General features: G+C 49.9%; 1 pseudogene; it reads right to left on the reverse strand.

Moving 5' to 3' along the window:
* Positions 1-630: 630 nt before the first annotated feature.
* On the reverse strand, positions 631-743 carry LOC123953671 (annotated as a pseudogene).
* Positions 744-7,415: the final 6,672 nt, after the last annotated feature.

The raw sequence follows: 7,415 nt of genomic DNA on the forward strand, positions 1-7,415 counted from the left end.
TACACGAGTGAAATGATATGGTATTTGTCTTCCTCTGACTGACTTATTTCACTTGGCATAAAACACTCTAGCTCCATCCAGGTCATTGCAAATGACAAGATTTCACTATTTTTGATGGCTGAGTAGTATTCCTATGTGTGTGTGTGTAAGTACACCCCACATCTTTATCCATTTATCAGTCCCTGGAGACTTGGGCTCTCTCCATAGTTTGCCTCTTGTTAATAATGTTGCTGTGAACATTGGGGTGCATGGACTCCTCTGAATCTGTAATTTTTGTATCCTTTGGATAATTATTTAGTGGTGGAGTTGCTGGATCATAGGGTAGTCCTACTTCTAACTTTTTGAGGAGCCACCATCCTGTTTTCCAGAGTGGCTGTGCCAGCTTGCATTCCCGCCAACAGCAAGAGGGTTCCTCTTTCTCTGCATCCTCGCCAACACCTGTTGTTTCTCGTGTGTTGGCCATTTGGACAGGTGTGAGGTGGTATCGCATCGTGGATTGCTTTCATAGTTCCCCGATGATGAGTGATGTTGAGCATCTTTTTGTGAGTCTGTCATCCGTATCTTCTCTGGAAAAATGCCTGTTCATGTCTCCTGCCCATTTCTTGACTGGATTGTCTTTGGGTGTTGAGTGAAAATATGGAACATTTCATGAGTTCGCATGCCCTCCTGAGCAGGGGCCATGCTAATCTTCTCCATTCTCCATCTCATTCCCATTTCAGTATATGTGCTGCTGAAACGAGCACTGCATTTAATGTAATTATTAGTGCATATGGATCCTGGTCTACCATTGCATTATTATTTTTCTATTTGCCTCTTTTAACCTACATGTGTCTTTTCCTGCCCTTAAAAAATTATCTGAAAATTTCTCACTGTTCCTCTGTAACTTATCAGTTGGGTTTTTTGACTATGTGTTTTGTGTGTGCACTTTTTTAGTGGATTTTGTAGGGGCTAACAAGTATATCTCTAAGTTTACTTCACAATCTACATCACGTCAATATTTGACCACTTCGAGGAGAACGTAGATCCTTACCAGCACATCCCTCCCTTGCCCCATTGCCTTTACGTTATGGTTGTCACATGCATCAGACAAAAACGCACTGAAAATCTCACTAGAAATGAAATGGGTTTTTTCCTTTCAACTGTCATGCATACGAAATTAAATTAAATATTAAATTAAAAGGAAAATAATGGTCTCTTTGCCTAGATATTCACAATTTGTGTTGCTCTTCCGTCATTCCCAACATTTCCAAATTTCCCTCTGGCTTCATGTCCCTCTTGCCTAAGAACTTCTCTTTAGCAGTCTGCTCTTCACGAATTCTTTCTTTCTCTTCACCTGAGAAAAGACTTTCTCCTTCTTGAAGGATATTTTTGTGGAACTGACAGCTGTTTCTCTCAATGCATTAAAAATGCTGTTCCACTCCTTTCTGGCCTCCATAGCTTCCAATGAGAAGTCTGCTGTCATTCTTCTTTTCCCTTGTGTATTTTTTGATAAGGGATGTTTATTTCTCCCCGTTCTGAAGAATGCTCTCTTCATGTTTACTGGTTGGCCCTTTGACTATGCTGCATCTTGTGTGGGTTTCTTCAAGTTTAAGCTGTTTGAGGTTCACTCAGCTTCTGGAATCCATAGCCAGGTTTGTGTCTTTTGCCAGATTTGGGGAGTTTTCCGCCATTTTTCTTTTGACTACTTTTTATGCTCTGCCCCTCTGGCCTCTCCTTCTGGGAATCCAGCCAGTGTCATGGAGGATAGATCTTCCATTAGAGTCTCACAGGCCCTGGAGACTTTGCTCTTTGTTGTTGTTGTTGTTGTTGTTGTTGTTATTGTTTTAAAGATTTTATTTATTGGACAGACAGAGATCACAAGTAGGCAGAGAGGCAGGCAGAGAGAGAGGGGGAGGCAGGCCTCCCACTGAGCAGAGAGCCCGATGCAGTGCTTGATCCCAGGACCCTGAGATCATGACCTGAGCTGAAGGCAGAGGCTTTAACCCACTGAGCCACCCAGGTGCCCCTGTTGTTGCTGTTGGTTTTGTTTTGTTTTGTTTTGTTTTTTTGGTCTACTTTCCCTCCCTTGTTCAGGGTGGGTGATTTCGGATGTTCTATCTTCCAATTCATCATTCTTTCTTCTCCACGTTCTGCTCTTGAGTCCAAGCCTATCCATTGAGTTTTTAAGCTTCAGTTATTGTATTTTTCAGTTCTGAAATTTCCACTTGTTTCTTTTTTATATCTTCTCCTTCTTTGCTGAGACTTTCTGTGTTTTCAATTGTTTTGAGTGTGTTTTGCACTATTCACTAAAGACTTTTTATGATGGCTTCTTTAAAATCTTCATCACATCATTGGATGAGGTCTGTCATTTCAATGTTGACATCTATTATTTGTCTTTTTAAAAAAAAAAAGATTTTATTTATTTCCTTGAGAGAGAGAGAGTGAGAGAGAGAACACGAGAGGGGAGAAAGTCAGAGGGAGAAGCAGACTCCCCGTGGAGCTGAGAGCCCGATGTGGGACTCGATCCCAGGACTCCAGGATCATGACCTGAGCCAAAAGCTGTGGCTTAACCAACTGAGCCACCCAGGTGCCCTAATTCTTTTTTTTCCCCCATTCTGTTTGAAATCTGCCTGGCTCTAGGTATGACCACTGTTTTGTTGCTTGTTTGTTTGTTTTTAATTGAAACCTAGTCATTTGGGGTATTATGTTATGAGGTCCTGAGTCTTATTTGAACCTGTTTAAGCTGGCTTCCTTGGGCTTCCTCGGGCTTTGTTCCAGTATGGGGGTGGGATGAAGGGTACCATTTCGTTGTTGCTGCCAACTGGAGAAATAAGTCCAGCTCCCACCTGAGGGGGCTGCCCCTTGTTGGTGCCAGGGGTCGGAGGTCCAGCTCCCCAGGGGGCTTCCCTGGCTGGAAGAGGTAGGGGTGCCTTGGTCCTGCTCCCCACATGGCATCCACACACTGCAGCAGTGAGGGGAGGGAGTCTCCAGCCAGCAGGAATGAAATTCTTGGCCCCCTAATTTTCCTTCTCTGATATAACCCCAGCAAAGTGTGTGGAGGTGAGGTGCCCCAGTACAGCCTGGTGAGGGGGGAAGTTTGCTCCCTAATTGGCCTTTTCCTGGCTGGGGAAGGGTGGTGCCACCATGGTTTTGGTGGTATTGGGCTAAAGAAGAGTCACTACTGTCTAAAAGTTTTCTGTCTTGCTCAGCTGTCCCTTTTCTGGTCCTTTGGCTCAACACAGCAGGTTTTTGTCAGGCTTTTGTGTCTGTGCCCACTATTCATTTCCAGGTTGCTGGCTTTTCAACTGCAACATAGGAGGCCAAAGGAAAAGCTGGCGAACTCACCACCAGGGCATTCTTTGGATCCTGAGATCCCCAGCGGCCTTCTTCTCTCTGCTTTTTGGAGCCTTCTTATGTTTTATGTAAAATGCTCAGGGTTCTTTGTTGTACTTAGCTGGAGGAATATGGAGAAGTATGTCTCCACTCCATTGTCCCAGAAATGGAAGTCATTTAAATTTGATAAGCATCACCAGTAGCCATCCAAAAATGTTGCTGGTTCATCTTGAACTAGGAAATGGTATGCCCTGGTCTGCTTTAGACAGATACATGTAGATACGGCCTTAGGACTTAACCAAAATCCCAATGCCTGCCTGTTGTCGTGAGTCAGCGATGGACGGATGGTTGGATGAATGCGTGGAGGGAAGAACAGAATACAGGAAAGGCCAGCAGGAGGCCAGTACACAGTCTAGGCAAGACATCACAGCATCAGTGATGGCCATAGTACAAACAGCAAAATCACTGAGTTTTCCTACTTTGCCAAGTAAACGTTTCTGCCACATGATCTCATTCAATCCACAGATGAGATCTGTCCATTTGAGAGAGGAGGGAAACATGGGCAGAGAGACATGGTACTAAGCTGAGATTCAGGCCCAGAGACCCCTGGTTCATGGACCCAAGGTGCCCCCACTGTTCTCTCCCACCCAGTTGTCCAGCTGGGAGAAAGAATCCGATGACAAGGAGCTGACCAAGCCAGAACATCCTGCTGAAAATCAGAGATTTTCCTGCCCGGGGAATGTTGGTTGAGCGTGTTTCAGAATCTTCTCCCTGAGACGGAAACCCAGGCTATGCTGTGTTCGTGTATTCAACAAATATCAATCGAGAGCTCGCTCTATGCTGAGCTCTGAGCCAGGGGCTGAGGGTACACCGTAAGCAATAGGACAAATGCGATCTTTACCCCAGGGACATCAGAGGGTCTGAAATCACACTCCCCCACCCTAAGTCCCCCTGTTGTAAGCAGAAGGGGCAGAACCACTCTCTGGTGCCCTGCCCCACACTCAGCCTTTCAGTCCTGAAGATTCTATGAGTAGCAACAAATACCAGTGGTGAGCATCCAGACCACGGGAAGGGGACCAAGCTGCAGGAAGTGACCCCAGTGTTTGAGGGATGCTCGGCTCTGGCTGTAGCTTAGGGTCAGAAGAGGGAAAGCCCATGCCCCCAGCTCAGCACAGCCAGTCTGTGCATTTGTGAGGTAGGTAGGCTCTTGGCATCTGTAGAAACCCAGCGGCCAACCAAGCCAGACAGCTGTGTTTCCTGGGGGTCCTCAAACCTGCCTGCAGCCCTCCTCTGACTCAGTTTCCCCAACCATTGATAACTAAGTGCATACATTCCTCCTTCTTTTTCTCTCTTTCCTCCATTCTCCTCGGTTCGGTGAAAATGGGAAGCATTCCTCCCTCTAATAGCAGAGGCTCTGGAATCTTCATTTCATCTCCAGGGAATGAGCATCTTATTCTGTGCTAATCCCGGATTCACCGTGTGTGCGGACATCTCGGTGCCAGGGCCAGCCTCCCGCAGCAGCGCACATCACCAGCCTGCCTTATATGTGGCATTGCTAGCCAGCCCTGGGTCCCCATTCTGGCACGGGAGACTGGAGTGGGTCCACCAAGTGCCGCCAGGATATGAGGCTGGTTTCTACGGTGATGCCGTTCCACCAGCCTGTCATCCCGCACGGGGTCCCTCGGACAGACCTGTACGCAGGTCCTCTCCGCTGTCCCAGAACCCCCCACCCCACCCCCTACAGCATGGGGAAGGGTTCTGGAAAGGATCTCTGCACACTGTCACGTGCCATGTGGTCACCAAGAGGATTCTGATGGTGGTTTGCTGCAAAAAGCCACTGTAGAGCCAGATTCACTGCCTCCATCTCCAGAGAGGGGCTCCACACTTTCCTGACTTGCTTCTGCACAGACCCCACCAGCCTTCTAACTACATAGGTGCTGCTGTGGTTATGGTTCTGGGTCTCTTTGCTCCTCCTGAAGGTATGTTCTGTAAGGGCAGGGCCCTCCTCCCACCACGTTCTCCAGAAGCCCCCCAGCTGGGCGCGAGCCTGGAGACAGAGCAGCGGCTTGGCCAACTGCTCGTTGCTGAACAGAAGGATGAATACATGTTTTATGAACACTGACTTTATTCCTGGTGCCATGACACAGTGGGTATGCAGGAGGTACTTAATAATGACTCACCAAGAGACCCAGTTAATGAGCTGGAGAGTTGGGGTGACAGCTTTCGGCATGCTGTTTTGCCAGAAAGTGAGGAAGTTGCTCGAAAAGCAAGAGTGTGGGTTGTGTCGTGTGAGGATACATGGGAGAGGACAGAAAGCCATTCCTCCTGGGGGAGCCCCTGCTCCCAGTGCAGCCACTGCCCCTGCGTCCCCAAGGTGGTGTGTGCTGTGACTGCCTGGGACGACACGTGGACACCTCGAGGACAACACGGGCCCCGGGGAGGGGGTGGGACGGGGTGAAAGGGCTCTTCACCTCTGGAGCCTTCTTTCCAAAAGCCATAACCCCAGACTCACCATGAGAAAACACTGGGCAACGCCAGACTGCAGAACATTCTGGAAGGTACCTCGCCAGTGCTTCTCCAGCTGTCCCGGCTCCCAAGGGACAGGAACAGGTGGACGCACTGTCACAGATGGGAGGAGACAACCACAGAACGCACGTGGCCTCTGGGTCCGATCCTCAGAGAAACCTACATACAGGCTGTGCCAGGGGCGACTTCTAGCTGTCCACGCATCTTGGCGTTATGAGGCCTTAAGCATGGGGGATCTGGGAGAAGCGTCTATGCGGCAACTCCTTGTTATCTGCAGCTTTTCTGTGAATCTAAAACCAATGCAAAATAGAGTCTATTTAGAAAAGAATGGAACATGACCCTCATGGCGCCCAGAGAGCATGGGGGGCCGGGGCTTAGGCTCCGTGGGTGAGGCAGCCCTCCACGTCAGAGGCGGGTCTCCCTCCTTTTGCTGCAGGTGGCACCGCACCCCCGGGCAGGGCCCAAGGAAGCTGGGCGCCTGGGTGACCCGCGGGGCTACAGCTCCCGCTGCAGTGTCGTCCCTGCCCTGCAAACTCTGGGTGGCTGTGGGGGGGGACACCTCGGTCCTGCACGGCGTCCACTCCCTGCTGCACTTACTGACCCGTATCTTGACCAGGGTCCCCGCACCCCCAACTTCTGTGGAGCCCCAGCTGTCGTGTGCAGAACTTTGGGAGCATGGAGACGAGTCAGGGCAGCCTCGTGGTTAAGCCCATGTTGGCTGATCCTGGCTCCCACACTCCTGACCTACACTTCCCCTTTGCCTGCGTTTTCTCGTCTGTGTGCGAGGTGGGTCAGTAACAGCGCTCCGGGCGGGGGTGGGGGGGCGGTGCGGGGGTCGGATGTGGGGGTTCCGGGCCAGCGCAGGGCTGGGGAGGGAAGGGCCCTCTGGGTGGGGTGCTGTGCTCCTGCGTGTAAGGTGATTCAGAGAGGGCAGCCAGGTGACAACAGGGACAGAGAGCCTGGAAGGAGAGGCAGGTGGCTGGTGTGCAGGCCTCCCCGCACCGCCTCCACGCCACCTTCACCGAACCCCCAAACCGACTTTCTGCTTCATCCTGCGGCTTCTCGAGAGCATGACACACCATCTTCGCCTCCGTATGTTCGAGAAGGTTCAGCTTGGCGTCACAGCCCCCGCCTGGAGAAGGCAGAGGCACAGCGGGCGAGTGGAGAGGGACTTCTTTTCCTGCATAAGGAAAGGGATGAACCACCGTTGATTCCAAGAGCTCTACAAATCTTCCTAAAACAAGCAACTGTACGGGTGCCTGTTGACTCTGTCAGTGGGGTTGTGAGTTCGAGCCCCATCCTGGGGGTAGAGATGACTTAAAAAAAATAAAATCTTTAAAAATATATATATAAAATAAATAAAATGAGCAGCTCTCATGACAAAAACAGCCACACACCGAGGGCCACCGCAGTGACTTCATCGGCTCCCGGTGTCTCCTCTTCGCCCCTTGACAAGGGCCCCACCTGGCATCACAGCCCACGGCCGAGAGCGGTACCCGACAGATCAGTCCCAACGTTGTTGTGGAGCTCATTTTTTTTTTAAAGATTTTATTTATTTATTTGACAGACAGAGGTCA

The sequence above is a fragment of the Meles meles genome, chromosome 11, assembly GCF_922984935.1.
Source record: "Meles meles chromosome 11, mMelMel3.1 paternal haplotype, whole genome shotgun sequence".
Lineage (NCBI taxonomy): Eukaryota > Metazoa > Chordata > Mammalia > Carnivora > Mustelidae > Meles > Meles meles.